The sequence below is a fragment of the Macrobrachium nipponense genome, chromosome 15 (genome assembly GCF_015104395.2).
Source record: "Macrobrachium nipponense isolate FS-2020 chromosome 15, ASM1510439v2, whole genome shotgun sequence".
Taxonomy (NCBI): domain Eukaryota; kingdom Metazoa; phylum Arthropoda; class Malacostraca; order Decapoda; family Palaemonidae; genus Macrobrachium; species Macrobrachium nipponense.
The window spans coordinates 34,373,270-34,385,067 of record NC_087208.1 but is presented as its reverse complement, the minus strand read 5'-3'; positions in this window follow the sequence as shown (position 1 = coordinate 34,385,067).

Here is an 11,798-nt window from a genome sequence, read left to right as displayed (position 1 = left end):
ACTGTTGGCAAACGGCAGAAATTTAAAACAAACATGAGGATTTTACAAACAACTAAGTAATAAGTCAAGAATGCAAGAAAAGGAAAGAGAAATAAAATAACTTCACAAGGAAGCCTTGTTTTAAACAAACAATCGAAGGCATGCAGAAGCTGAAAGCGGCGACAGTTTGTTTAACTCAGAGCTGAGCTACTTTTACAGTCGTAAAAAGCAATTATCACTAAATTGGTATTTTACCATAAAAAAAAAATTAAAGTGATTTGGGCAGATCGAGTGTAAGTGAAAGAAATGGGGGAATAATCATCCCAGATCAGCTAATAAGTCAATGGTAATCTCTCTCTCTCTCTCTCAACGCACCGAACACTGACTCGAGCAAGCTTTTTTTTTTTTACCGTGTTGCATTTGTTTTCATGTTTTATCATTGTTAAATTTATTGTGAAATATAATTTTTTGTGTAAATTGGTACTGCTTTTACGTACATATTATAGTAAAGATTTTACTGTCTCTTCTTCTCTCCTCAACAATACCACGACGCACGATAACTTAAAATCATTCATTCATTATTCCTAAAAATTATAAACGCTACCTCCCTCTACATCAAGTTAGCCGTGTGGCACCGCAATGACAAATGATTTTGTTAATCATTTGTGCTAAGTTTTATTGTGAAAAGCTTTGTTCTTTCATTTACTATTTTGTTAATATTGTAACTCAGGTCCAAATTATAGGTGGTCTTGTCAGCGCTGACCCAAAATAACGCTTCTGCCAGGTAGAGCGTGTGACGTCACCTCAACTTCGCCTTAGGCTACCACGAGGAAGGTTCTTTATTAATCCAATGGACAACAGCAAATACTATACGTGTTTGCGGATGTTCAACATCTAGTCAAGCATTTTAGAAATAATTCTTTTGACCATGGATTCATATTGCCGGATGGTACAGTTGCCTCAAAGTGTTACTTTACCCCATCCCCTTCTGTTTCATGATAATGGTCTGGTAACACAGCAATGAAGCCTGTTTGTCTTGTATCGACGGATGTGAATGGTCGAGCTATTGGATGTCAATGTTCATATTTTCTAATCACTACAGTAGACAATATGTTAATGATATACGAATAATAGTTCACATTACCAGTGAACTGAGTCGTTGTTAAACAAATAGAAAAATAGTATAGTAACAGAGCAATAAAAATAGCAATGGTAAAAATCATATTCAGTCCTCATTAACCATTGAATCGTCAACCTTTGTTCCATTCAGGTGTGGCTGTGCAGGCGCTTGTTGGGATCCTACTTTTGTTCATGGTAGATCATTATTAAGGTGTCAATTTATCAGAACGTTATATGAATGGGAAATACGCTTTGGATTGCAACATCCATCTATTTGTAAAGTAATGAAATTATAAACTGCAAATACCAAGACCTATATATATAATTTCATAAAGGCAACTATGATAGGCATTGACAGGTTACGATATGAAAGGCTTTTGGGGGAAAATTATAGACCACCAGATGTATAAAGGAACTAATGTATCCAGTGAGCTGTCACTCATACTTGTTTTTTATTCGAGCCACTTCTCACCAGAGTAGCCTAGATGGAAATTTCTCTGGCCAGTAATTTACTCGAGTCATCCGAGTAACACACCTTAACCACCTTGATGGTCCTTATATACTAACCCAAGAGTGGATAAAAAGGAATAGTTTGCAGTCGATAAGAGTTTTCATTTCAGTCGTCTCGTGGGATTCGTGACTGGATTTCTTGTCGCTTCAGTCTCGAATTTGACGACTATTTATAATCCCTTGGATTTGTCAGTTCAATGAATTCAAGATACATTTTGCTATTTTTGCGTCCTTGTCCATTAATTTTATTTTATTTTTAATAAAATTATAATTGAAACTGAATTTGATTAGTTTTTTGTTTTGTTTGTGAAAATGAGCACCAAACTAATCTTGAAGGGAACACGCAGTTCATTTGGCTACATCCACTATAATTGTTATTCATTCTTTTTCATGTTTAACAATCATTGTTCCTGATTCCAGTAATTGCAGCTTTGTATTATCCTGATCCTTCCCTGTCGTTAGGATCATATTAAATGAGAGTCCGTTCAACCAACGGCTCCCCCACCCCCACCCCCATTACTGATTCTCCAGCCGCCACCCCAACCCCTCCCCCCCACCCCCGGTCCCTTACCGATCCTCCAGCCCGACCCTCCCTCCATCCTCAGGTAGCCCTGCAACCTCCCAGGTCACTCCTCACGAGATGTGGTGTGGAAAAATCAGTAATCCTAAAATTTCAAAGGTCACATGACCATTCCTTCCCTTCTTTTACAAACCTCTCGAACTGCAGTCTAATAAGTTCTGTTTGCCTTTGCTTAATGGTCAACCTTTCATATTCTAATATCTTGTTTCTTGTTCATGATTTTTTTGGGAGGGGTTTTTGGTTTGGTCAATGCACCTAACTCATTCATTCTCCTCATGATTAGAAAGCAGCAGTACTTAGGTCTAACAGAATTTAGTGTTGCCCTTGATGTGGTAGCCAAAAGGTTTCTACAAATGATTAACTTATTTAATTTTCTGATAAATTTGATTTGACTGGAATTTCACCAAGCTTAATTTTCCTTTCGAAGCAATGAAATCCATTACAAACTATTATATGTTTATAAGGGATGTAGATGACTACTTAATGGAGGCAGCATTGAAGTCTCCAGGAACACAGATAACTACTTAATGGAGGCAGCATTGAAGTCTCCTGTGACCTGGAGACTTCAATGCTGCCTCCACCAAGTAAGTTATCTGTGACCTGGCGACTCAATGCAATGCTCCTCCAGTAGATTAGTTAATCTGTGACCTGGTGACCTTCACTGCGCCTCCAGTAAGTAGTTATCTGTGTTCCTGGAGACTTCAATGCTGCCTCCAGTAAGTAGTTATCTGGTCTTGGAGACTTCAATGCTGCCTCAGTAAGTAAGTTATCTGTGTTCCTGAGACTCAATGCTGCCTCCATTAAGTAAATTATCTGTGGTTTTCCTGGAGACTTCAATGCTGCCTCCAGTAAGTAGTTATCTCTGTTCCTGGAGACTTCAATGCTGCCTCCACCTAAGTAGTTATCTGACCTGACTTCAATGCTGCCCATTCCGTATATTATCTGTGCAATTGCTTGCCATCACCTTAAGTAGTTTCCATCTGTTGGACCTGGAGACTTAAAAGCTGCCTCTAGTAAGTAGTTATCTCTGTTCCTGGAGACTCCAATGCTGCCTCCAGTAAGTAGTTATCTGTGTTCCTGGAGACTTCAATGCTGCCTCCAGTAAGTAGTTATCTGTGTTCCTGGAGACTTCAATGCTGCCTCCATTAAGTAATTATCTGTGACCTGGAGACTTCAATGCTGCCTCCAGTAAGTAGTTATCTCTGTTCCTGGAGACTTCAATGCTGCCTCCAGTAAGTAGTTATCTGTGACCTGGAGACTTCAATGCTGCCTCTAGTAAGTAGTTATCTCTGTTCCTGAAGACTCCAATGCTGCCTCCAGTAAGTAGTTATCTAAATCCATGGAGACTTCAATGCTGCCTCCACTAAGTAGTTATCTCTGTTCCTGGAGACTCCAATGCTGCCTCCGCTAAGTAGTTATATGTGACCTGGAGACTTCAATGCTGCCTCCACTAAGTAGTTATCTCTGTTCCTGGAGACTCCAATGCTGCCTCCAGTAAGTAGTAATCTATATCCCTGGAGACTCCAGTGCTGCAACCAGTAAGTAGTTATCTATATCCCTGGAGACTCCAATGCTGCCTCCACTAAGTAGTTATCTGTGACCTGGAAACTTCAATGCTGCATCCAGTAAGCAGTCATCTATATCCCCGGAGACTCCAATACTGCCTCCAGTAAGTAGTTATCTAAATCCATGGAGACTCCAATGCTGCCTCCAGTAAGTAGTTATCTATATCTCTAGAGACTTCAATGCTGCCTCTAGTAAGTAGTTATCTGTGACCTGGAGACTTCAATGCTGCTTCCAGTAAGTAGTTATCTAATACCCTGGAGACCTCCAATTCTGCGCCTCCAGTAATTAGATCTATCCCTGGAGACTCCAATGCTGCCTCCACTAAGTAGTTATCTATATCCATGGAGACTCCAATGCTGCCTCCAGTAAGTAGTTATCTATATCCCTGGAGACTTCAATGCTGTCTCCACTAAGTAGTTATCTGTGACCTGGAGACTCCAATGCTGCCTCCAGTAAGTAGTTATCTACATCCTCGGAGACTTCAATGCTATCTCCACTAAGTAGTTATCCATATTCCTGGAGACTCCAATTCTGCCTCAAGTAAGAAATTGTCTATATACCTGGAAATAAACATACAACTGCTGCATCCATAAGTAAAGTTATCTTACATCCCTAGGACTTCAATGGCTAGAGCCTCTCCACTAAGTAGTTATCATCTGTTCCTGGAGACTTCAATGCTGCTCTATGTAGTAGTTATCTGTGACCTAGGAGAACTCCAAAGCGGCTCCATCTAAGTAGTTATCTTTGTTCAACTGGAGACTCCTAATAGCTGCCTTACACAACTAAGTAAGATTAATCGTGTATCCGCAGAGACTTCAATGCTAGCGTCATAAGTAAGTATGTTATTGTGATATCTCTGGAGACTTCAATGCTGCCTCCAACTAATTAGTTTCTGTGTTCCCGGAGAACATTCATATGTCTTGCCTCCACTAATAGTTATCTGTGATTCCTGGAGACATATTCAAGCTGGCTCCACTAAGTAGTATTATCTGTGAACGCTTGGAGACTTACAAATGCTGCCTCTAAGTATATTAGTTATCTCATGTTCCTGGAGACCTTAATGCTGTCTCACTAAAGTAGTTATCTGGTAGACACTGGAGACTTTCAATGCTAGCTGCTAAGTAGTAGTATATCTTGTAATAAATCCTGGAAGACTTCAAGCTGCCTCCATCTAAGTATGTTATCTGTGACCTGGAGCTTCAAATGCTGCCTCCACTAAAGTAGTTTAATCTGTGTTCCTGGGAACTTCATGCTGCCTCTAGTAAGTGTTATCATCTCTTTTCCATGGATACTTCAATGCTGCCCCCAGTAAGTAGTGATCTATATTGCTGGAGACTTCAATGCAGCCTCCAGTAAGTAGTTATCTGTGTTCCTGGAGACTTTGATGCTGCCTCTTAGTAAGTAGTTATCTCTGTTCCTCGAGACTTCAATGCTGCCTCCAGTAAGTAGTGATCTATATTCCTGGAGACTTCAACGCTGCCTCCAGTAAGTAGTTATCTCTGTTCCTGGTGACTTCAATGCTGGCTCCAGTAAGTAGTTATCCATATCCCTAGAGACTTCAATGCTGCCTTCAGTAAGCAGTGATTTATATTCCTTGAGACTGCAATGCTGCCTCCAGTAAGTAGCTATCCGTATTTCTGTAGACTTCAATGGTGCCTCCAGCAAGTAGTTATTTACATTCGTGTAGACTTTAATTTTTCTCTCTAGTAAGGTGTTATCCATATTCCTTGAGAATGGGCCACAATTAAAGCCTGAAAGTACTTAAGTTTTAGTAAAATACTATATTAATATTCACAAGTAAACAATTTATACTATACTCAGTAATCTTGTGGGTTTCTTTTTTCAATGTAAGGAATTTTACAAGAATGGAAATTTGAAAAAAATAAAAAAGGACATATAGCTTCAATCTGTCTGTATTTCTTGAGTCCTATAACAAAGGCTAATATGAAATTATGGTTGTGAAAAAACTGAACATGACAATTGTGTATTACTACATAGTTTTCAGATAGGTGCTATAAATTCTTTTATGAAACCAGCCGATTTTAATAATGAAAACTCATAATTATATAATTACAAAAAGCTTGGGTGTTTTACTTTTTAGCAATGATTATGACCAAGGACCAGCTCAAATGAGGGGAGAAATTTAGCCATTCAAATTAAATGTAAAGAAATAAAATCAAAACCTGACGAATACTGAAAGCAAAAGCAATTCAATCCAGCTCTTATTTCTATGTATCTACCCATTTAAGGTGCATCTGGTTGCAAGGTCAAATTGCTAACTTATATTCAGTATTAAAAGTGAAATACCTTACAAAGCACTTAATTACATTACACAGGATAATTCCATTGTAATTCCATTGTTAAGTGGGTCTTTAACAACCAATGAATTCTCGAACTACCACCATAGTTATCGTGAACTCATATGAACCTCACTATTATGTGAATGATCATCGTGGAGTTTACTTTCATAAAAATGAAAATACAATTGATGATTTCTTCTTGATGTTTTGTTAGGTCACATGTGGAGGGAAATTTCGAATATTGAACGAGATATTTGTAACAGTTAGTTTGACTTCAATAACTTGTTTCACGCCCTCACTAATATCACTGTGTCGCCGTCCACAAAGAGACAGTAATATTGTGAGGGTATGAAATTGACACTAAATAATGATCTCCCAGGAACAAAAGTATGATCCTGGCAAACGCCTGCAGCAGCCACACCTGAATGGAACAAAGGTTGACGATTATGGTTAGTAAGCACTGAATATGATTTTCACCATTGCTATTTTTATTATTCTGTTATCATACGATTTTTCTATATATTTAACAACTTAATTCACTAGTAATGTAAACTATTATACTTATATCATTAATATCATTAACACATTGTCTACTGTAGTGATTAGAAAACATGAGCCTTGGCATCCAATAGCTCGACCATTCACATCCATCGTTACAAGACAAACAGGCTTCATTGCTGTGTTACCAGACCATTTTCATGAAACATAAGGGGATGGGGTAAAGGAACACTTTAAGGCAACTGTATGTAGTATATACGCTCATAATGGTCCAGTTAGAGAGTTAATAAAGAGGAATGAAGTGATCTTTGGACAGCTTATATAAACTTTCTGAAAAACATATCAATGTTATTATAGATATGCAACGAATGAAAGTTAAACTGCTGTCTAAAAGTAGCTACTTGTAAATCTTTTTATCATTTCGACAACCAAGGATATTTGAAGAGAAGGGCTGGAAAATTACAAGCCATTTCATTCGGCTTGTTGATAGATAGTTTTATTTGTTTTATTTTCGACTGCCAACAGATAGAAAATCATAAAGAAATGCTTGCATGACTAAACCTGTAAATGCAAGCCAAAATCTTTCAGGACATCAATAGAACCGCTAGAGAAATGAAAGTGAAGAAAAGTACAATACTCTATCCTTTGTCTAACTTGCTGAAAAAATGGCAAAATAAAAACTTGGCATGACGTATACTCTAAATTACAGACTAAATCAGGTTGGGTTGGGGCACTTTTTTGGTTGCAAAAGTCAAATGGGAGCATACGATCAGCACCCATCTCTCAGTTGCATTTAAACATCGTCTCAGAGGCCACCTTTTAGGAAAAGACAACTCACTTGTAAGCTCAAAGAGCAACGTTTAAAGCTGCAACAGTGAACATGTAACATCCGCCTCATTTTCCCACGTCTCTGACAAACAAGACGCATCATTCGAAGACGAAAGAAATTCCCTTCAGGAAGAACCCAGTATATCAGCAATTTTATTTTGCTTACCAGTATTTAATAGGGATGATCAAAGTGATGACTTCAAAGACCAGGAAGTTGAAGAACAAACATAGGAAGATGCCATATGTTGGCGGGTTCGTTGCTCGCAAGTTTCCACAACTGGAACATTTAGGAGCAAATATATAACAAAGGAAGATGACACAAAGATTGGTGCCATAAGCTTTAGTGAAGTGAAACTAATGAAAGCTGGTGTTTCTTGATCATTTGAAATGTATGGATAGGATGTTTGATTCTCACCATGGGAGGAAAATGTTTTAACAGCCTTAAAAGGAGCGATAATTAAATTAGTGGATATAATTAGCAGTTACATCCAAATAACTTCAGAAGTCGAAATATTTTGTTCCATGCCATACAGTTTTTAGAATTCGAAATTTGAACAGACACATTAGTAGTTCCAGAAAAGCGGTGCATATATTGAAAAAGTTAGCGACATAGCTATATTTGTGCAAAATGTGATTTTATGGAGATCTGTTAAATGTGTAATTTAGACATATATTTATATTATTGTTTAGAATGTTCTTTAGAACTCGCTCATGATTATTTAAAATATTAAGATATAGTTTTCATTCTGACGATTATTTTCCTCCTAATAACGGATAAAAAGAAGAAAGCAAAGGTAGGTTTTCTATAATTTCATGATTTTTGGCGAAAATGTTCTAATGATCTCTTATGATTATTCTTCTTAACATAGTAGTATTTAGAAAAATAAAAAAAGAAAGTAAAGGCAGGATTGCTATAGGTTAAGGGGCCTGACTGCGGTTATTGTGACGTCACGCACCTAGCCGTTTAATTCTGTGCCCCAGTTGAAGCTGCGCATCACAAGACCTTATAATTCTCTAGACCTCTGCATCAACTAGACCCACTCGGCACACCGAGCACTGGCTCAATTAAGACTTTTTTTTTTTTTCTTTTCTGTATTGCATTTGATTGTTTTCATATTTTATCAATACGTTCAATTTATTGTGAAATAAAATTTTATTTTTTATGTGAATTGGTACCACTTTTACGTACATATTATAGTAAAGATTTTACTGCCTCTTCTTCTCTCCTCAACAATACCACGATGCACGATAACTTAAAATCATTCATTCATTATTCCTAAAAATATAAAACGCTACCTCCCTCTACCTCAAGTTAGCTGTGTATCACCGCAATGACGAATGATTTTGTTAATCATTTGTGCTAAATTTTTACTGTGAAAAGCTTTGTTTGTTTCTTTACTATTTTGTTAATATTGTTCAACTAGACCGTCTCACTCGGCGTTAAATTTATTGAGAAATTTCCTTTTTATTTGAATTGTTATTGCTTTTAATACATACAGTAATATTTTAACACTCTCTCCTCTCCTCAACATATCAACGCTCCCTCGTTCAGTCTCAAGTCAGCTGGGCGTGACAATTTTATACATCTTTTATGCTAAATGTTATATTGAAAGCTAAATTTTATATTAAATGCTTTATACTTTAATGTATTTTGTTAAATATTGTTATCATTAAACTATATATTGTAAATGAAAAAAAAAATTAATACAGTTTAACTTGTAAGACCCAGTAGGCCGTTGAATACAAGTATAAACTAGATAATCAATCTGTTCGAAGTACGAGCATTTGTTCGGCAAACGATACAAAATTTTCTCGAAAATTTTGTTCGAAAAACGGAAAGTTCGACATATGAAACGTTCGACAAACGAGGTACCACTGTATATATATATATATTATATATATATATATATATATTATATATATATATATATATATATATATATATACTTACAATACATACATGCATACATTTACCTATATATGTATATATTTTATTTATATATTATCATATGTATATATAATATTATATATAATTATACATACATACATATACATTTACCTATATATGTATATATATACATATGAGAAGTATTATTTTTCCTTTCTTATTTGTCCCAGATATATTTACAGATAAGTTAGTAATAAGCATAACAGCATTTATGTATCAGTATATAACTCATTAAATCATATAGGAAATAATTTTATAATATATTAACAGATTTGTGTACATTAATCATATCACAGTCATATTCTGATAAGTGTTTTATCTTTTATAATATTGTATTTGAATGAGAAATTGTGTAAAAGTAAAAAAATATTGCAATTTGTATATGATAAATTTACATGAATGCGCCATAAAGAAATTGCCGCTGAAAATACAGATGTGGAATCCGCATCGGCATACAAACTTGGATAGCTGCCCCGTAGACTTTTTATTCAGCATAGCAGACGAAAATTCCGCACTTCGGCAACACTGCTCTCAGCTGAAAATCTAATCAGTTGCCAGATTTTCTTGATTTGCATATGTTCTTTTAATAAAAATTAAATAGAAAAAAAACTGGAAATTGAAAATATTTCAACAACCCACAATTTCAGTAGAAACTGATAGAACTTGAATTTTTTTTCCCCGCAAGACCGGCATTACTATAATTATTCGTTTGATTTTGATAAGGCACGGAATCCAACATAATAAGACAATTTTAATATGAACCGAAACTGATGTATCAGTAATAAATTCTAGTGGTCCATGAAAAAAAAATTACTGATTAGAAGCTTGTGGATTTCATATTCAACTTTGGAAATCTATAGAAAAGGCATAAGTTTACAAAAGTGCCTTCCAGCAGAAACCAATAAAAATTCGCTAGCTAAGTATATCTTAGTTTTACCAGACCACTGAGATGATGAACAGCTCTCCCAGGGCTGGTCTGAAGGATTAGATATTTTTACGTGGCTAGGAACCACTTGGTTACATAGCAATGGGACCTACAGTTTAATGTGGAATCCAAACCACATTATATCGAGAAATTAACTTATATCACCAGAAATAATTTCCTCTGATTCCGGGTTGGCAGAGCCGAGAATCGAACTAAGGACCACCGGGTTGGTAGTCGAGCGTGAAAACCACTCGTCGCTAACAATTAATTATTATAACATTTTATTATTGTTTTCTTTATCTGGCACACATCAACTACTGTAAAATGGCAGAAATGTGACTCAAAGCAGAGCAGTGCTTAGTGATGGGTTGTGGTAATGGTAGGAACTGTTCCATAAATGTCAAATAAGACCTTTCGCACACAGGCAATAAAAATAACACATTCGCTTAGTCGAATGCATATAATAGCAGCCTTGGCTCCAGCATGATGTGGAAGTCAGTCACCAAATAGATGGGAGCATGGGCTTACCTCAATAAACCTATATTTGCTTGCAAATCACCATCAATGTAAAAGGATATTGTAGAAGGAGGATATTTTGACTAAGCAAAACAAGACATTTTGAAAGAGCTTGAATCCGTGCCTTTCTGGGTTTGGTAAACAAACACGAAAGATCGGTTGTGCTAAGTGCTTTAAATGCAAAGATAAGTGTTTGTGAGCAGATATGGAGTTCTTGATACTTGTGAACATTACTGCTGGGATGTAAGGAGATAATTAAAAGCTGAAAATGAATTGACACCAATAGATGACGGGATTACAAGCGAGATGCTGTGTTATAATGAAAGAAATTGTGACTGAGTGGCTGGTCATGGTTTGCGAGGTTCCAAGGCAATGGGTGGGAGAAAAAATTGTTTATCTGTATGAGGGTAAAGGTTATGATGAAGACTGGCAGATCAATAGAAGCATAAGTTTGTTTGGTATACCATGAAATGTGTATGGCAGGATTTTGATTGAAAAGGCTAGGCAGACGACAGGATTGATAAGGAAATAAAAGTGTGACTTTAGACGAGGAAGAGGGTACGCAGATCAAGTGTTTCTCAAGAAACAAATTTGATAATTTTGAGAGTAAAGGGAAAATGCTGTGTGGCATATATGGCTTAGATAAAGTTTATGACAGTATTAAAAGGCACAGTAGAGGATGCTGAGTATGTATATTATTGAGGGTAAATCGCTGAGATATAAAGTTTTTATGATGGATGTGAAGTTTATTTGGAGCTTGTAAGAGGAGGGTAAAAGAAGAGGCCAATCACAGATTAGATATAACAAAAAGGTTCCCAGGATGTATGCACAAGGCTGGAAGAAACTTGGAGTGTCTAGAGAAACCAAGGTTGGAGTGTATTAAGGGTTTATTGAACTAACCCCCCCCCCCCAAAAAAAAAACAAAACCTCTGTATAAGTAAAGTGCTGATGTTGAATGAAAATGTGTTACACAAAAGACTGAAGTTTCCACGACATTCAAATATACTACACATGTGAGCTAATATAAAT